Genomic DNA, 21,907 nt, shown 5'->3' with positions numbered 1-21,907 from the left:
AATTGTACATGACATGTTCTCGTATTTTTGAAACGTCGTCTCACAGCACTATTATCAGTAGAATCAAATACATCTTTCTTATTGTACACAACCAAACTATCATTCAACTAGTGATGTACCCATCCTATTATGATGTGGATTCTCCACAATTTTCATCACCAAAAAGCTCTTTCGAATGAAATAGTTGCAACAGGTAAAATCAATGCTAATTTCACTAACAAGTACACCAAGGGATACTGTCTATCCTTCTTTTTCTCTACCAACTTTTTTACAAGGTTACTAATTCCTTTCAACGCAGTAGCTTTGTTAAATTAAAAATGATTAGTGTTAATTAAAAATTATTTTTTATTTTCTTAAGGATAAGTTTGGAAGTAAAAGGTTTTTGGGATAAGTAAACAAAGCAGGGTGATGCTGCAGTGCTGCTATACAGGTTTATAAAATTTTCAAAGGGACAACTTGACAAGGTTATTGGGGTCAAGGGATACCAATGCCCCTGCATTGGCTCTGGTAGTGTGTGTGATGATATGAAGTTTAAAAGAGTCCATTTTGGTGAAAGGAGAAACCTTGCAAAGATTTATAAGAGGTTGATTACTTCATATATTGCCAATTCATTTTATGGGATGGAATATCAACTTTCTTCACATACCTTGCAAACTACAATGACTCATCTTTACCAGCATGATATGAAATGTCTAAATTGTTCTTTCATTTAACATTCATGATACAAAATTGATGAAAATAAGGTGAAATGACTCGATTTTGACAGTTTATTGCAAAATGAGAGAAACTAGTTTTAGGGAATAAGGTAACATAAAAAAACAAGAGAGAAAAAGACAATTTTAGGGGCATCAATAAATAAGCCTTAATTAATTTACTAAAAAGAAAAGAAAATAAATGGTAAAAAGAAAAAGTGAGACATTGTAAAATTCAAAGATGACCGCCACTGGTAGTCTATTTGATTTAGTTTTTTTGTTTCGGAATATACAAGCATCTATCACTAGATTTTGCAAGTACCAAATAGTAATCTAAATATAAAGTCAATGAAAAAGGCGAATAGTGATTTTGGTGTTAAAAAACTTCAACAAAAATATTTGGACAAAAATGCTTCCAAGACAAAAAACTTCAAGGCATTCCAAAATAATGCATCAAATAAGGCAGGGGTATTTTTGTCATTTTAACAGCATTTTTTTAATAATTAACTTTTTTGTGGTTTTTTTTATTTTTTATTTTTTATTTTTTTATTTTTTTATTTTTTTTATTAGTACCTTACAATAGGTTAGTAATAATGTGATTCAATTTCTCTATTTTTAAACATGTTCAAAACATCTTAAAACCATCTCCAACCCTTGGGCTAAAAGCCAAAATTTTTAGCCCGGAAAATTTAGCTTTTAACCTAGAAACAATTTTTTGCTCCAACTCTTCTGGCCTAGAATTTTAGCCCGGAATTATTAAAGAGTGAACTTAGGCTAATTTTTTTCTTAAATTGTATTTAAAAAATAAATAAATATGTAGACTATCGTAAATTAATTTTATGAACATTTTAACCTAAAAATATTTAAATTCTGATAAATATTGAAAAATCACTAAATTTTCCACAAAGCAATCCTTCAACTTTCACCAACCGTTCAACACCAAACTTTCAACTTTCACCAACCGATCATAAACACCACCACCGTCCCACTCGCTGCCGTTGCAGTTTTCTTGAAACTTTGCAATGATTTTATCCCACAAAACCTTTTTATTTTGATTTGTGCCAACTGCACCATCTTCACTAACAAAAACCCATGTCAAGCATAAAGCAACATCTTCCTCACAGGTCCAATTACGACCTCTAATATGCTCTCTTGCCATGTTGAACAATTTGGAAATGGAAAGAAATGGTAGAAAGATAAATTGGAAGAATTGTAGGAGAAAATTGAGTTTTGTGTGGATGTTTGAACAAATAAATAGGTATTTATAGAGTTTTTGGGAGAATTTTGAGTTAAATAATTTTTTTTTAATTATTTTGGCCGTTGGATTTAAATTTGGGCCGTTAGATTTTTTTTTTAACCGTTAGATTTGATTATATTATATCTCAGCCGATGGATTCAATGTATTTTAAAAAATAAAATTTGAATTTGGACCATTGGATCAACCAACGGTCCTTAAATTGTAGCCGTTCGATGTGAAAAAACAATCGTTGGGCTTGGGGAAGTGGCCGACAAGAGCCCTAACAGTGGGCCCACCGTTGTCAGGAGCAGAATTGATGAGGGCCGCGTGGGGCGCGTCGGTGAGTGGGCGGGCCAAGAGTGGCCCAAATGCAGGCAAGTCCACGGGTTGGGGGGGTGGGGAGGGGGAATTTGGGGGGGTGGGTGGTATTTGGCCCGGCTTTAGCATTTGGCTTTTAGCTCAATATTTTAGCTTGGGTTGGGTGGTGTTTGGGGGGAGGAATAAATGGGGTAATTTGGCATTTAGCCTAGGGTTGGAGGAGGCCTAAGAGACGTGTGATGCTAGTTATAAAAAAGATTCTTCGCACACTGATAATAATGTGATTAAATTAGTTGCCAAATGATTTGTATTTATTTATTTATTTATTTATAACAAACAATATTACCTACACTAAGGGCAAGAGGGTGGCTTAGCCTCACAATGGACTAGCAATAATGTGATTCAATCAGTTGTTTATTAAATATTATTTTCTTTATTTTAAACAGGTTCAAAACATCTTAAGAGGCGTGTAATGCCATTTATAAAAAAAATAAATCTTTCGCACGTGGATAATGACACACCCCGACCGAAATCAGGGCATGCTGGCCATCACGTGAGAATGACATAACCATGTGCACAGTGTGGAAGCTAAGAATAATAATAAAAGTACGAACAAATAAAAACCAAACTACATACAGGGTAGTTAACATACATGTGCAAGCGTAAGTGTGAAAAACAATATTCAGAGCACAGAAAACCTAGTGTAGTCCAGAGGAACAAATACTAACTAAACACACCCAGAGGGGTCCTACACTGGTGATAATCTGTCAGATATGCTGTGAATTCCTCGTGAGCCACCAAAAGAGCAATCCAAACTAGAACCTAGAGGGGCGCAAAACAGAAAATGTGAGTGGGCAAAAACAAAGCATTTCAAAGTCATTTCATTAACAAAAGTTCTAACCCTTTATCATAAAACCTGTATAGTTTTCCAGAAAATAGACTATACGCATATATAGAAAAGATGTTCAGAAATATGCCATGTCGAATGCCTTCACATAAAATGTACGTAACTCAGGTAATGTCAATCAATGCAATGTAATATGTCAGCCGGAGTCACCTAACGCGACCTGTACGGCTGAATCTAGAGCTCAAATCCCCAACTCACTAACTATTCCTGCACACGAGTCGGAACCACCTAAAGTGGTATGTCCGACAGGACTAGGTGTAAATAAATACGCTCAAGTGCTACGATCACGTGAAGACTAGGCGAATAATCGTGGGTTACCTACAAGTCGGAACCACCTATATTGGTCTGTACGACAGAACTGCGCACCTAACTTGGATCCAAGATGAGCGTGTGGTGCGGGAGGTGAACATCACGTGAAAGACTGTGCCTTACTCTGGGCGGGAGCACTAACACCGGGGGTGTAGGTTATGAGCTCTGTATGCATCTCACATAACTACTAAACATCATCATAAACCATAACTTACCTGGCACTTACCTTTGCGTCTGCAGCACCAAACATACATATATGCAACTACTAATGCATAAATAAATAGGCAAACGCAATGCATGGCATTTAAAACATATAAACATTCCATTTCATTTTCTGGGAAAAACCACAGTATATAGGTAAATACGGAAAACCAAAAGCCCACTCACTGGTATGTGGAAGGGTCGTAACCCCCTTGTCTCGAGTGACTGCGCTCGTCCTCGGGATAGGTCTCACATATATGCGAAACAACTATAAAAACGTTAATTTAAAGCACATAACCAAAACTATGTAATAACTTCTCATACAATGCTCAAATGGGGTGTGTGAATATACCAACGTGATCTACTCAATCTCACGAACATCCCCATATTTTTAAAATAATTTTCTGACCTCCCACGCGCCGCCACGCGCTGGCCAAGGCATGGCCAGACTCGCCAGCCACGCACGGCCACGTGCCAGGCACACTGATGGCGTTAGTTAACGCCGTCAGGAATATTCTGTTAAAACTAACAGATTCCGTTAAAGTTAACCTAACGTCGTTAAGAATATTCCGTCATCTTCTCCGGCACACCTCCGGTGCCGTTGCCGTTGCCAGAAAACCAGAAAAACTTTAAACCTTCGTTTCTCACTCGTTTTTCAACTAAATTTCATGAAATTAGTACCAAAATGAAGCTTACAACAAGTAGAACAAAACCTTACCACTTTCAAGCCCTAAAATTCACAATATCATGCCGGAGAAACTTCACAAAATCCGGCCAAACCTGCAACTCACGATCCTGACGTCCAAAACCTTCCAATGAACCACCCCAAGCTTCCTAAGGACCTCACTATGCTTCCTACAAACTTCAAATTCCCTGAAAAACAACATTTCACGTGTGCATGAACAGTAACCATAATCGGGGTTCCATGGTTCGACGTGAAATCGAAGGATTTTCTACCTGAAATAGGTATGGTTGAACTCGTATGATCCTCACGAACACAAAGGTATAGTTTTCCACCTCGATCTGCAATGTTTTTGAAGGTTTTGGTCTTGGTCCGTACGAAGAAGAAGAAGAGGGAGAGAGAGAGAGAGACACGGGACAAGGAAGGAGATGAGGATGAGAGTTTGGGTGTGTGTGTGTGCTCCAGATGCAGCCAACCAAATCCCCAAAACAACCACACAACGAACATAGCCACTAGGGGCAAAAACATTATTTCGCATCTACGGTACGAATAATCCGGGACGGGCTGTCACAGATAATGTGATTAAATTAGTTTCAAATGATTGTTTTTTATTTTTTTTTAACAAATGACATTCTCTACACTAAGGGGGAGGTGGTGTGTAGCTTCTCGAAGGGCTAACAATAATGTAATTCAATAAGTTGTTTATTAAATATTATTTTCTATATTTTTAAACATGTTCAAAACATCTTAAAAGCGTGTAATGCTGGTTATAAAAAAAGTCATTCACATGCGGATAATAAGGTGATTAAATTACATTAAATTAGTTGTCAAATGATTGTTTTTTTTTGTTTTTTAACAAACGATATTATCTACACTAAGGGGGAGGGGTGAACTTAGCCTCACAATACGCTAGCAAAAATGTGACTCAATCAGTTGTTTATTAAATATTATTTTCTCTATTTTTAAACACATTCAAAACATCTTAAGAGGCGTGTAATGCCGATTATAAAAAAGGTCTTTCGCACACGGATAATAATGTGATTAAATTAGATGTCAAATGATTGTGTTTTTTTTTAACAAACACTACACTTAGGGGGAGGGGGGGGTGGGCTTAGCCTCACAATGAGCTAATAATAATGTGATTCAATCAATTGTTTAATAAATATTATTTTCTCTATTCTTAATGTGAATTCTACAGAGACCGATTTTATTATGTAAATTCAGCTGCTTTAATTGGTTTATGAGGGGTTTCTTCTAGCATGATCTAAGATTATTCATTTACTTCAAATATTTGACTTTCCTTTTGTCAATTTACGCATATGAATACATTTAAAACGTGTAAGTCAAGCATAGCACACCGTGATACAAAAAAGGCCTTCGTCAGTTTAATTAGTTTTTTTTTTTGTGCTGTTTTTTTTTTTTTTTTTTTTTTTAATTAGTACCTCACAATATGCCAGCAATAATGTGATTCAATTTATATATTTTAAAATACATTCAAAACATTTTAAAAGGCATGTAATGCTGGTTATAAAAAAGTTCTTTCGCATGCAAATAATAATGTAATTAAATTAGTTCTCAAATGATTTTTTTTTTTTTTTAACAAATGATATTATCTGCACTAAGGGAGAGGGGGTGGGCTTAGCCTCATAATGGGCTAGCAATAATGTAATTCAATCAGTTGTTTATTAAATATTATTTTCTCTATTTTTAAACACGTTCAAAACATCTTAAGAGGCGTCTAATGCCTGTTATAAAAAAAAGGTCTTTCGCACACGGATAATTATGTGATTAAATTAGTTGTCAAATGATTTTTTTTTTTTTTTTTAAAAACGATATTATCTACACTATGACGGAGGGGGTGGGCTTAGCCTCACCATGGGCTAGCAATAATGTGGTTCAATCAATTGTTTATTAAATATTATTTTCTCTATTGTTAATGTAAATTCTATAGAGACCGATTTTATTATAGGAATTCAGCTGCTTTGATTGGTTTATGAGGGGTTTCTTCTAGCATGATCTAAGATTATTCATTTACTTTAAATATTTGACTTTGCTTTTGTTAATTTATGCATATAAATACATTTAAAACATGTAAGTTGCACGAAGCACACCGTGATTCAAAAAATGCCTTCTGCCCATGCACGCACTTATGCGTCCATGAAGGCTAGTTTACATATAAAGGGAACACAAAAGGTGAATAGTGTTTTTGGTGTCACCAAGCTTCAACAAAAATATTTGGACAAAAATGCCCCCAGGATTGTAAGATCCTACATCGCCTAGGGGTGAAGATCATGTAAGCCTTATATGTATATTCTCATCTCTATATAGCACGAGGCCTTTTGGGAGCTCATTGGCTTCGGGTTCCATCGGAACTCCGAAGTTATTGTAAGATCCCACATCGCCCAGGGGTGAGGATCTTGTAAGCCTTATATGTATATTCTCATTTCTACCTAGCACGAGACCTTTTAGGAGCTCAATGGCTTCGGGTTCTATTGGAACTCCAAAGTTAAGCAAGTTTAGGCGAGAGCATTCCCAAGATAGGTGACCCACTGGGAATTTCTCGTGTGAGTTCCCAGAAAGCCTTGTGCTAGGTAAAAATGGGAATATACATAAAAGGCTTATAGGATCTTCACCCCTGGGCGATGTGGGATCTTACAATAATTTATTCACATTTGCCACATCATTACACTTTATGGCTTCGTCACCTTCCAGGTGTCGGCCAGCACAGCTTGATTCAGAGTCCTAGTGGACATTCTGGGTCGAGGTGTGTCAGATAATTGTCACATCCCGGCCCGGGCCCCCACCACATCCCGGCTCGGGCCCCCACCACATCCCAGACTCGACTCTACCGTAGCACGATATTGTCTGCTTTGGGCCCCGACCATGCCCTTACGGTTTTGTTTCTGGGAACTCACACGAGAACTTCCCAGTGGGTCACTCATCTTGGGAATGCTCTCGCCCGTACTTACTTAACTTCGGAATTCCGATGGAACCCAAAACCAGTGAGCTCCCAGAAGGCCTCGTGCTAGGTAGAGATGAGAATATACATATAAGGCTTACAGGATCCTCACCCCTGGGCAATGTGGGATCTTACAATAACTATGGAGTTCCGATGGAACCTGAAGCCAGTGAGCTCCCAAAAGGCCTCGTGCTATATAGAGATGGGAATATACATATAAGGCTTACATGATCCTCACCCCTGGGCAATGTGGGAACTTAAAATAATTGTTAGATCCCACATCACCCAGGGGAGTGGATCATCTATGCCTTATATGTACATGCCCACCTCTAATTAGCACGAGACCTTTTGGGAGCTTACTAGCTTTGGAGTTCATCAAAACTCCGAAGTTAAAAAAGTTCGCGTGAGAGCAATCCTAGGATGGGTGACTCAATATGAAGTTCTCGTGTGAGTTCCCAAAAACAAAATCATGAGGGTGTGGTCAGGGCCCAAAACGGACAATATCGTGCTACAGCGGAGTCGAGCCCGGGATGTGGTGGACTGCAGGCCTGGATGTGATAATTTTGGAAGGTGACGAAGCCATAAAGTGTAGTGATGTGACAAATGTGAATATATTATTGTAAGATCCCACATCGCCCAGGGGTGAGAATCCTGTAAGCCTTATATGTATATTCCCATCTCTACCTAGCACGAGGCTTTTTGGGAACTCACACGAGAACTTGCCAATGGGTCACCCATCCTGGGAATGCTCTCGCCCAAACTCGTTTAACTTCGGAGTTCCAATGGAACCCGAAGCCAATGAGCTCCCAAAAGGCCTTATGCTACGTAGAGATAGGAATATACATATAAGGCTTACATGATCCTCACCGCTGGGCAATGTGGGATCTTACAATCCACCGCATTTAAGTGTGCTGACGATTGTAAGATCCCACATTGCCCAGGGGTAAGGATCATGTAAGCCGTATATGTATATTCCCATCTATACCTAGCACAAGGCCTTTTGGGAGCTCAGTGGCTTCGGCTTCCATCGGAACTCCGAAGTTAAGCGAGTTCGGGCGAGAGCATTCCCAGGATAGGTGACCCACTGGGAAGTTCTTATATGAGTTCCCAGAAACAAAACCGTGAGGGCATGGTCAGGGCCCAAAGTGGGCAATATCATGCTATGATGGAGTCGAGCCCGGTATGTGGTGGGGGCCCGGGCCGGGATGTGACAATGACAAAAAACTTCAAAGGCATCCCAAAATAATGTAAGGCAGTGGCATTTTCGTTATTTTCATAGTTCTTTTTTGATAATTAATATTTTTGTGCTTTTTACCTCACAATAGGTTAATAATAATGTGATTCAATTTCTCTTTTTAAACACGTTCAAAACATCTTAAGAGACATGTAATGTTGGTTATAAAAAAGATCTTTCGCACAGGGATGGTAATGTGATTAAATTAGTTGTCAAATGATTTTTTTCTTTTTAACAAACAATATTATCTACACTAAGAGGGAGGGGTGGGCTTAGCCTCACAATGAGCTAGCAATAATGTGATTCAATCAATTGTTTATTAAATATTATTTTCTCTATTTTTAAACACGTTCAAAACATCTTAAGCGGCGTGTAATGTTGGTCATAAAAAGGCATTTTGCAAGCGGATAATAATGTGATTAAATTAGTTGTCAAATGATTGTGTTTTTTTTTTTTTTTTTTTAACAAACGACATGATCTACATTAAGGAGGAGGGGTGGGTTTAGCCTCACAATAGGCTAGCAATAATTTGATTCAATCAATTGTTTATTAAATATTATTTTCTCTATTCTTAATGTAAATTCTATGGAGACCGATTTTATTATGTGAATTTAGCTTCTTTAATTTGTTTATGAGGGGTTTCTTCTAGTATGATCTAAGATTATTCATTTACTTCAAATACTTGACTTTCCTTTTGTCAATTTACTTCAAATACTTGACTTTCCTTTTGTCAATTTACGCATATAAATACATTTAAAACATGTAAGTCATGCGTAGCACGCCGTGATTCAAAAAAATGCTTTTTGCACGCGCATGAGCTCGTGCATGAAGGCTAGTAGGTTAATATGCATTGAAAGCCTTTGGCAGAATTAAAAGAAAAAGTGCTAACCATGCCAAGAGACTTTGTTGGCCTACTCGCTTAAGTTTCTAAACACATAATGGCACACATGAATCCAAAATGTCCATGTGTACATCTTAATCAAGATGTGCTAGCAAACACTTGAAAGTAAGGTTCTAAATGACGCTAAGCGTTAGTCGGGGGGTGGATTCGGTCTAGCACCTAGGTGGCAAGGCGAGACCTAGGCAGATTTAATTAAACATATTATATATTATATAAATAAGTACTATTTAAAAAAAAAACATAAATTGCAAAATATAATGAAGTATAAATTATAAAGTATTATAATATAATTAAAACATAGGGAACAAGTGTCACATCCCGGCCCAGGGAGGACCACTTCCCGGGCCCGCTCCACCACCGTAGCACGATATTGTCCGCTTTGGGTCTCGACTATACCCTCACGATTTTGTTTCTGGGAACTCACACGAGAACGTCCCGATGGGTCACCCATCCTGGGAGTGCTTTCGTGCGCTACTCGCTTAACTTCGGAGTTCCCATGGAACCCGAGGCGATGTGGGATGTCACAATCCACCACCCTTAGGGGCCCAACATCCTCGTCGGCACACACGCGATCAGGGTAGTGATCCTTATATGTATATTCCCATCCCTACCTAGCACGAGGCCTTTTGGGAGCTCACTGGCTTCGGGTTCTATGGGAACTCTGAAGTTAAGCGAGTAGCGCGTGAGAGCACTTCCAGGATAGGTGACCCATCGGGAAGTTCTCATGTGAGTTCCCAAAAACAAAACCGTGAGGGCGTAGTCGGGGCCCAAAGCGGACAATATCGTGCTACGGTAGTGGAGTGGGCCTGGGAAGTGGTTCCTCCCGGGCTGGGATGTGACAATAAGCATCTAATGTGTGTTCGTCTAAGTATTCAACAAGTCATTTACAATTTATTGAAAAAGAATAAAATGTAAAATGAAAGTTATCTATTTTCTGTCTAAGTGAGAATTGCGAGTTAGGTGGGTCTGGGCGGGCTAAACATGCATCTAAGCAGTGTAGACGGGAGCCTAAGTAGGTCTAGGCACTCTTTCTTAATTTTCAAATTTTCTAGGGATTAATTGAGGTAGTGGCCAACAGCCTAGCATCTAGACTGGGCCTAGGCAACGTTAGACGAAGATTTTGTAAAAAGTGTCTAGAAGGTGTAGTTGATGTAGAAGTACGTATAAATTAAAAGGGACTTTTAAAGAAACACTCCCGGTACTGTTCACTTTTAACGAAAAACCAACATTTTTACCTTTCCTGATACTATTCACTTACACCTTTATTTGTCTTTTTTCATTAAAACTAAAGTTTTTTTGAACTTTTCGTTAGTTTTCCTAAAAAATAATAGTGTATAAGTGTGGGTCGAAACCTTTATTACAAAACATCAGTGTTAGAGCACAAGTGCAAAAAAAGTAGAAAATATTCATATCTAATGGATGGAAAATATCGCAAAATGGTAGACTACCCACGTTAATAGAAGTACTGGTCAGCTAAAGCCAATATTCCTCATCCACAAGATCTTAGACTCTAGGTCCTGGAGGGGCGAAAAATAAAAATGGGTGGGCCTAAAAAGTTAAGTTATGTAAAACTAACGCCTTGTAAAGTTGGAACCTCTTGTTGTAAATGTAAGATCCCAAGAATTTATTATCCAAGAAGAGAAATATTTGGAAAAAAAAAATGTTTAGGTTATTTATTGAGAAGATATTTATGAAAAGGTTGTCGACACCATTCTCAGTTACCTTCTTCTTGGCTCTAGAATTGATGACTAGGTTGTAACATGCCTAGTTTGTATGACAATTGCTGATAGAGCACTCTACTATGCATACTAATTGAAGCTATTAGTTGGACGTGTCATGCATATTAGCTATGCATTTGACACCTAGTACATACAATGCCTTAGTTATCTTTGGCCGCAAAACCATACAGTTAGAAGCAAGTTTGACACCGCCTATTTGTACTATAAATAGAGGGTTGCATTTCATTCTTTCAATCACCACTTTAGGAAACATATGTTGGCTACTGAGAAGCCATGCATGTATGCATGCATGGTCTGTGTATACTTTTGTGTATATATATTACGTTATATGTGTGCGCGCGCGCGCGTGTGTTAGAGAGAGAGATTGTGCTTGTGTGTGTGTTAGAGAGAGAAATTAGAAAAGAAAATAAAGTGGAAGAAATACATGGCATTAGGAGCGATCAAGGAGCTTGCTTAAATACGTGGAGTTTAGCTATTGCAGTAGTGATGTGGATCTTCGTTTTAGCTTTGGAATTAAGGTGTTGGTGAGGAATATTGCTTGCTTGGCTTGGAGACTAGGTAGGGGGATCCTCACTTATCCTAGTTATGAAATATTGTGAATGTATGTATATGTAAATATACGAATGCCCGTGAAATCTGCATATATTTTGCTATGATAGAACCATGAGGAAAAATGGTTTTGTTTTATATCATGATATGCATGTTGTTTTATATTACAAATTAAAGTGATGACTTGAGAGTGAAAGGGGCATAGCAATTGCCTTGGGTTTCAATCCTTAAACCTTCGGAGGGTACCTTTCTAGGAAAGGTACTAGGATATCTAAGGGTAGAGCATTAAAGGACACTTTCGCTACACCTTACCATAACTATATTCATTCAGAGTTGGTCCAGGTAAGGGGGTAGTTGGTCATTGGACCGGTCATCAGGCATGTAGTGATTTATTGGGATCCCTGTTTTCTTTTTAAAATGAAATTGTTTGAGCATACAATTTATTTTCAAAACTAAACAAAGCTTTTGTTGTGCATCATTTTCCTATAATATATATAATGTCATATAGTATTTTCAAACCAAGCTGGGGCGGATTCCCTGAGGGGGAGCGATAAATGTTTGTGATGCTCACCCTTTACTTTATCACAGGACTGGTGCACCTACAAATAGACGATCTGGACTAAAGTCGGGACTAACGTTGTTTGTTATTTGTCAACCTTCCGGTCGTTCATTGACTTTAATCTGTACATATACTTGTTTCCCTTACCGTCTTGAAGGGATATTTTGTAGCCAAACTCAACGTTTTTTATTTTTCAAAATCTACTAATGAGTTGGTTTAGTATGATAATTACCTTTAACTCTTTGGTTTTGTTGTAGATTGTGAAGTTCTTTTCCTATGTAAAAATTTTATCCAAATTATGTTGCCATTTTATTCTTCGTTTTACCAAAATGATTTCCGCTTATGACTGCTTAAAAATAAATCATTTTATTTGCACTCAAATAGCCTTACGTTCTATTGGGAATGTAGTGCTATAGTGTTGGATTTAAACACTATAATATTGCGTTACTAATAGAGCTGACACTGTTATGTGCCTCTTTTTGGGGCGTGATAGTAAAACAAGTATAGCTTTCCAAAATAACTAATCATAAGTATACTGTATATTACCCAACGAATGTAGTAATAGAAGGATATAGATATTGGACAATAAAAGCAATAAGAATAACAAATAGTCTATGCTCATCATATCATGTAAGTACACAGGTCATGCAGAAGGTAGCTACATTAAAAGGCTAGGTGTGAAATTTACGTTGTAGTACTACAATCACGTGAAGGTTGCGCTAAGTGCTCACATATGGGTCGTAGTTACCTAATGCAAAACTAGGGACAGGCTGACACCTACTCTAGATCCAATGTGAATGTAAATGGTGCATATGAACATACACGTGAAGCTGATCTTTGGCCTTAATTCTGTCACTGGACGAAATATTTCATCACTGGAGTATTATATGATCGCTGATGGAATACTCCAACACAGTTACCAGTTACGGAGTGGGACAAGGCATTCCGTCTTCCGTTTGGTGTGCCTAAAACAGGTGGAACGCGCTGTTCCACAAGATAAGTTTTGGGTGAATTTTGATAAGCTCATATTTATATATATTTTATATCAAATTCACTTGTCTTTTCTTAGCTAGTTCCTTATATTTTTGAGTTATTTACTTTGTGTTTGTGTTTTGTAGGATTTGTCAAGCAAAGAAAAGAAAAATAGCACAAGTGGGATTTTAAGTAACAAATTCGTCAAAACTGCCTGTGCAGGTCAGCTGACTTTGGAAGCAAGTTGCGGACAGCTCATAATGAATTAGAGAATGAGTCTTATATGCTTGGAAAGCTAAGGATGTTATTTTCTGGAGCATTTCAAGGATTACTAATATCATTTTTTTAGAAGAAGTTATGGTCATTTTAACACTGAAAGATTCGCAAGAGGCTAAGCAGTTTGTAACTGACATGAAAGCATTGAAAGCAATAAATCCAATAAATCCAATAAATCTACCAGCCAAAACTGATGCAATCAAGAACAAACCAGCTGACACCTATTCAAATATCAGAGGAAATGGAATTAAAGATGAGGATTAAGAGGGAGTAATTGGCATAAAGGCTACCCAAGGAGTTACAATTGTTTTACCATTTCCTCTCATTTATTGTCATAACTAAATGGCTATTAGTGGGTGAGTTAAGGAGAAGAAAATGATGCAGTAAGAATTGGTTTAAAAGTAGCGTTGGGGAAGGAAGGAAAGGGAAAGGCCTCATTTAATATCTTTCAGTTCTATTTTCTCAAACTCATGTCTATCTTTTGTTTTAACTTAAGGATTATGTAACTAAATTTTTAGTAGTTAGGGGCTGTTTGAAGCCCCGAATATGATTGCAAGTTTGTTATGACATTTCGTTTGAATTACTTTCATGAATGGATGAAAATTGGTTCACTACTTATCTCATTGATGAATTCTTTATGTGTTTTCTACGGACGCATACTTAGTAAGCATATCTAGGATTCTAATGCTATGAATATGTGTGTGCCTACCCTTGTCGAATGAGGACCTACATATGTTCTAGAGTAGTACTTGTTAATTGCGATTAACATGTGAACCAATTTCTAGGATAAGTAAGACAACGCCAGTACTTACGATGCCTTGTGATGACTCAAACTCTTTTCGTTCTTTATGATTTCTACTTGTTAAATCTATGAACACGCCATTCTAGATTGCATGTTAGGGACTAAGTTAAGTTGAAAACGCCATTCTCTTAACATACTACATAAGAAAGAGTAATAGGTTGAGTTCTAACATTGAGCCAACTTGAGCATCTTCATCCGGAAATAAAAGGAATTTGAATGAAACATAACATGTTTGTATGATTATTTGGTGGTGGATAGCAATTCCCCTAACTCGTTTTTCTTAATTTGTGAACTACTTAAAATCTGTTTCTGTTTTGTTTTTGTTCGATTTAATTTAAATAGCAAATCAACTCCCAAAATCCCAAAAATTTGTATGAGTGTAGCTCTGTGTGTCTAGTGTTTGCATATAAAATTTCGTAGACTTTAGATAAGTGTAAGTCGGTCTAATAATTATTTTTTGGTGGCTGGTCAGTAGGGACAGCAGCCCAGTTTTTGTGACATTTTGAGTAGTTAGATAAAACAATCTTCTACGGGAAAGACCCTTATTTTCATATGCTACAATTGACAAATATTAGTGTTAATAAGGAAAATCAATAGGAAATTTGTGTGCTACTTTGTGGTGTGCTTTTAATCCTATCAAATTTTCGTTCCACCTCACCCCTTGGAACAACTCGTTCCACATCCGTGGAACACAAAATTATAACATTTTAAGACAAAAATGCCCCTCTCCCATTGTTTATTTCCTCAGATCTCAACCTCTCCGTCTCCTTCTTCTCCCTTATTGCTTCCATCCGAGCCCTAGTTTTCCACGGCATCTCTCAATATTCAGAAAATAGGGAAGCTATCCAAAGGCAAAAAATCTGAGAATTTGGGGAAGGGAATGGTCACCCTCATCCCAATTGCCTTTATCGTCGATCGATACCTCAGCGACAACAGCTACTTGGTAACTCGCTCTCTTTACAGAACCGAAGCTTCGTCCCTCATTGCCAAATCGCCGATTTGAGAGGTACCTACTTGGTTTTTCCCGACGATTTGTTCAAAATCAGTCTGACAAATTTCTTATTTGTCTGATTTGGGATTTGAGTTTTTCTGTTTTTTACAGGCGTTGAAGAGTTTGTTGAGCATGATGAACATTTACAATGCTGGCGGAAGCCTTGCAGTCTCTGCACCTAGGGCTATGGCTCTGCAATCATTCAATCTTTTGGTTTCGTTCCGTCCAACGCGTACTAAACGCAGAGCGAAACAAACGTCCTATTTCGTCCTGTGCATACCAAACATACATGGAACCTCCATTCCATCCCGTCCCGTCCCATCTGTGTACCAAACGGTACCCTTGGGAACATACTTGTGAATATCTAAGGTGCAAAATTATGACTTTGCCCCTCACCTTGAAATGCTTATAACTTGTTCGTTACACATCAAAACTACGTCCCGTTTGCATTCACGTGTTCGTAGGGAAGAGTATTATTTGAATATGGCATATTGTGGGAATTTTTTTTTTTTGTAAATTCATTACTTATGGCATGGGATGGGATGTCATAATCTATCCCCGTTAAAGAAATTTTTATCTCCTCCTCGAAATTCAACAACAGAATTCAATTAAAGAAAAAGTAGTGGTACAAGGCTCTCATGCGTTTCTCGGTCTCCTAAGTCGACTCTTCAACTGAATGGTTTTTCCACAAGACCTTCACCAAGGTGACATTTTGCTCCGCAAAATCTTCTCCTTCCCATGGAGAATAGTCATTGTTGCTTTGTTGTACGTTAAGTCCGTATTGATCTCTAAAGATGGAGGTGGAATGACATGGGAATGATTCAATATGTATCTCCGAAGCATGGACACTTTGAAGACATTATGCACTTTCGATAACTCTGGAAGCAATTCAATTTGGTACGCTACCTCTCCGACTTGCTCAGTATCAAGAAAGGGCCTATGTAGTAAGGACTTAACTTTCCCTTCTTATAGAAACACACGCCTCACCATAGTGAAAGCTTCAGAAACGCCCAATCACCAATTGTGTAGACTCACTTGGTGGAGGGTCTGTGTGTGATGCTTTTCTGTCTGTCTTAAGCAGCCTTAAAATTCCTCTTGATCGCCTGAATGTTCTGTGTTGTCCAGTCCATCAAATATGGGCCTACTAGAGCTCTTTCTCCGACTTCCGACCAACACAGCAGTGTTCAGAAGAATTTACCATCCAACATCTTGAATGGTGGCACACTGATGCTCAAATAGAAGTAGTTGTTGTAGAAAAACTCCATCAAAGGTAGGCATTTGGGCCACTCATTCCCAAATTGGAGGAATGGGGATCTGAGCATACCGTCAAGTGTCTAAATAATTCTCTTAGATTATCCATCTGTCTAAGGATGGTAAGCAATACTGTAAAGTAGATGCAAACCCAAGGCTTTGTGAAAGGCTTTCTAGAACTTAGAAGTACACCTAAAGTCACGATCAGAGATGATGCTAACTGGAACACCATGGTATTTGATAATCTAAAAAATTAAGAGCTTTGCCAAGTGTTCTAGGGTGTAGTTTTTGTGAACTACCATGAAATATGCAGAATTCTGCGTCAGTCGACAATTATCTAAATACCACCATATCCTCAATGTATAAGAGGTAGCTTGTACAGAAGTTCATGGTGATATTTTCCTCTTTCCACTCAGGTACATGAAGTGACTGTAGTAATCGAACATTATTTTCCTCTCTACTTTGACTTGTTGACAGATCAGCCATTTGCTTACGTACTCGGCGATTTTCCTTTTCATCCTAGGCCAATAGTAGAAAGGCAGGATGTTGTTGTACCTTTTGTGCTACCATGATGCATATCATAGGCTGAGATGTGTTCCTTATCAAGAATCGTCTTCTTAAACTCATCACTATTTGGCACGTACATCCGATTACCTTGCATGAGTAGTTCAGCTATCTTTCATAGTCTCAAGTCCTATGTTTTGCCGTTCACCATTGTCTGTATTAGTTCTAAGCACTCCGGTTTGTAAAATTGAGCAGTTTGAACTTGATCCACTAAGACTGGTTAGACTTGGGAATTGACCAATAAAGCTCTATGATGATTAGTATCCAACACCACACTTGTACTCATGATTTTTGTAAGAATAGGGAAGTCACTAGATTGAAAAATGTTCACTCGTCTATAGGATTTTCTACTGAGGGCGTTTGCTATTACGTTAGCATAGCTAGGGTATTAGCTTCATCCATCACCGTTGTCTGAGATTAAGGTCCTTTTAGGTGAAGATGTACTTGAGACATTTGTGGTGGATAAAGAGTCGATACGTTTCTCCATGGAGATAGTGATGCTCGATTTTAGTGTGAAGACAACAGCTACTAACTCCAGGTCATTGGTAGGATAATTCACTTCATGCAGTTTCAACTGATGGGAGGCATATCAATGACTCTACTATGCTGCATCACCATGTAGCCCAGACCATTCAATGAGGTTTCACTATAAATTTCAAAATTAACAATGTCATTAGGAAGTGAAGACAAGGACATAAATGAAACAATACTTCAACCCCAGTTGAATTTAACTATTTTCCTAGTCAACTTTGTGAAGGGTAAGGCTATGACTGAGAAATCCTTCACAAAGCGTCGATAGTAGTCGACAAGACCAAGGAAACTTAGTAAAGTTTTGAAAATGCTCCCAGTTTTCTGCTACTGCAACCTTTTGGGGATTGATATGAATACCATCTTCTGAGATCACGTGCCATAGGAAAGACATCAAATCTAACCAAAACTGGCGCTTGCTGAATTTGCCACAAAGTTGATTCCCCCTGAGTTTCTTCAAAACTAAGTGTAGGTGCTTGGCATGCTCAGCGTTGCTCTTGGAGTAAATGAGGATGTCGTCGATGAAGACTATCACGAACATGTTAATGTATTGGCAGAATACCCAATTCATTAGGTCCTTGAAAGCTGTTGAAGCATTGATCAACCTAAATGGCATTACAAGGAACTCATAATGGCCATATCGAGTCCTCAATGCTGTCTTAGGATCATCATCGCTTCTGATCTTCAGCTGATAGTAACCAGACTTCCGATCAATCTTGAAGAATACATGAGCACATAGGAGTTGATCAAAGAGATCTCCAATTCGAGGCAAGGGATAACAGTCTTTAATTATCACCCAGTTGAGTTGGCTATAATCGAAGCATAACCTCAGAGCACCATCTTTCTTCTTCTCGAGCAAGACCAGAGCTCCCCATGGTGAAGCGTTGGGTTTAATGAATCCCTTGTCCATGAGCTCTTGCGACTGAACTTTTAGTTCTTTCAATTTTGCAAAAACTATTGATTAGGTGCAAGTGAAATAGGATTTGTACCTAGAAGTAGATCAATGTTGAACTTCACTTCTCAACTAGGCAATAGTCTAGGTAGATCTTCAAGAAAGATGTCAGGAAATTGGTTGAGCTCGTACACATCTGCAAGTCATACCAGATTGTCTTCTTCCTTTATGACATGACCTAAAAAACCTTTACAGTCTTTCCTTAGCATGCATTTCACCTTGCTAGTGGAAATTAATATGTGCTTCAATTTCCTATGTTCACTAAAAAGGTTACCATAAGCATGCCTGGTCGTTGGAAAGTGACCATTCTCTATCAGTAATCCACCAATGCATGATTCTGGTGCAACCAATCCATCCCTATGATCACGTTAAAGTCTACGATATCCAAGGGAATGAGATATATTGGCATTAGTTGATTGACAACGATGACGAGGCATCCTATGTATTTCTCACTGGACACAATAGACTTCACCTAGTGGCATCGTGGTTTTCATGTCATATCTGATAGGAGTACCTTGGGGTTGAGTCATTTGACCAAATAAAGTTGATATCGCCAAGTGTATGGCACCCAGGTCAATGAATATTCTAACAAAGTGGGCTTAACGTACAAATGGTTAATTTAGGGTTGTTCTGGACATCCTGCTTGTTGATGTTGTTGACATGGTCGTGGACCAGCATCCGCCGCTGCCTGATGGTTCTTCAGTGTTCTGGTATTGTCCACCATCGTACCACTGTGGACAAGCATCTTGATATTGAGGCATCTCGGATATTGCATAGTGTTTCTAGCATAAAGAACCATACCGCTTTGATACTGGTTATGTTATAGATTCTGAATAGTGGCACCTTGGTAGTGGATGGCACCACTGTAGGTGAGCTACTGAGAAGTTCCTAGTCCAAAGAATTGGTTCGATTGATAGGGAAATGATCATATGATCATGCTTATGTTGTCTTTGGACACTAGTTGGCTCGGTGTCCCAGTTATCCACAAATGTAGCGTCCTGAGTTTTCGTGCTTGCACTCACCGTAGTAATAGGTGTTGCACTGAAAATAATTATGGGCACTAGTGTTGCTGGAACGGCCCTAAGGACGGAATCGGGAATTTTCGCTGGACTTAGCCCCGAAGCGAGCTGTGCTAATGAACAAAGCTTCTTAGTGTCCCTTTCTTGACTGGTGGAGCATCTCATAAGGGTTATTAGCGATCGCAAGACAGTAGCATGAGAGAATTTCTGGTGATACTCGGTCATAGACATCTTGCCCTGCTTTAGGTCCATGGACTCATCACTCTTCTGGTTCTTTTATTCCGGAGGTAGGAACCTAATCTCCAACTGCTGCTTGAAAGTATCCCATTTTTCTCTGTCTTTTTCCAGGAGATGCTCATTCTCATACATCCACCTTCACATCGCTTCTCCATGCAAGAACCACAATGCCATAGCGACCCAGTGTTCCACCTGTAAGTTTCCTTGTCTTTGCACGGCGCAGAAGTCTCTACGTGTTCGAACCAAGCCCTAACTAGTTTGCGTCTCTCCGTGCCATGGAAATTCTTCATTTGAAAGGTAGACGTGACCTCCAAGGGGTTATTCTAGGAAGGATGGAAAATCGTCTGGAAAGCTCCAACAATAGCTGCTCCAAGTTAGGTGAAATCTACGAAAAGCTGTGATGATACAAGCTTGACGAGGTGGAATGGTTTTGACATAAGAGATCAAGAAAGATTAGGGCTTTACATCAAATGTGTAATGAGTGTAGGACTGCCTAAACTTATGCTCTGATGCCAAACTAACTCACCTCAACCCAGAATGTCCACATGTACACTCGAGTCGAGACGTGATGGGTGACACCTGTAAGGTAACGAAGCAATAAAATGTACTTGATTTGAAAAAGTACGAATAAATTAGAACTTGAACTGAAAGAAATAAGAGTGCGCAAGTGAGTGGGTAGAAACCCTTATTACAAAACATCAATGTCAAAGCATGTGACATATACATGAAGCTGGTCTTTGGCCCAGACAATACAACTAAAGGTGACATTGTGCATACATTTAATAATGAGCAGATAAAATCACATGTATGTACATGCCACATTTTATAGGTAGATGTCACAGTTTATACTCACAGAATAATACTAAAATTATAACATGTAGGCAATTATTATTTTCGAAGTTAAACATTGCATGTCACACTAGTAAACACAAGCACAAGTATGAAAACTATAATATAATAATACTTAAAAAAAAAAAAAAAAAAAAAAAAAAGAAAACCCGATCACTAGTAAGAAACAAGCCGCCATGCCTAGCTTGCTAACGGAACTCTTCCAAATGGTTTTCTCTTATATATGAATATATACTAATCATTACACTAATAACATTAATGTAGAGAACCTAGTTTCCCTTCGTTTGCTAATGGGTTGGAAGTGCTTCATAAGTGCCACACGCTACCGCGCGTCGGTTGAAGCTGACACGCTTTGACATGCACCGGAGATGGAATTTTCTGTCTTCGAACATAATATTCTCTTATGCAGTGACGACATGGAGTTACCGTTGACGAAATACACCTTCGTTGGCGATATATATGCTAACTTCGTTAACGTAGTAAAGAATATTTTCTCAAAATTGACCGGAGGTGCTCGAAATTTGGCTGGAAGTCTCGGCCAAAATTGGATCCTTTGAAACAGAGGTAGATTCGAGCATGTAAACTTGAATCTGGATCCTGGGTGCTGTGGGGAAGTTATAGGCGCTGAAACTCGACCAAATCTACGAGATTTGGCTTAGGAAAACGCTACAATCTCGCCGAAAAAATTGAACGTCATTAGTCTGTTTCTAAGTTCGCCAAAACGTGTTTAAAACTTACATGCAAGGAGGAAAATCGAAGAAGGACAACAAAACGAAATAAATGAAGGTCGAAACGAAGCTTACCTTGGTTAGAGAAGGGATGAACTCGCCGGATTTCTTTGGTTTGAACGGAGGTTCGTGGTCCCTAGAGTTACAACAAATTCAAAAAAAAATTTCACGTCTCAGTGTTTGGGGTGAGGAGAGGGATGTGTTGGTGGTGCTTTGGCAGTGTGGATTCACAGGAGCCGGCGAGTTGAGGTGGTGTGGCGTCGGCTCTGTGAAGAACCGAGCAAAGGGAGAGTGTTAGAGGGATGAGGGAGAGTGTAGGAGAGAGAGTGAGTGGGAGAGTGAGAGGCACGGGTAGTAACGTACCGTTTGATACGTGGGACGGGATGGAACGGAGTGGGACGAGACGTTCCATCCATCCATAACTTTCTCCCCCAAACCAGAGCTAGATAAC

This window comes from Pyrus communis, chromosome 1 (genome assembly GCF_041283825.1).
Source record: "Pyrus communis isolate YQ-2024b chromosome 1, ASM4128382v1, whole genome shotgun sequence".
In the NCBI taxonomy this organism is placed as follows: Eukaryota; Viridiplantae; Streptophyta; class Magnoliopsida; order Rosales; family Rosaceae; genus Pyrus; species Pyrus communis.
This window is presented reverse-complemented; position numbering follows the sequence as displayed.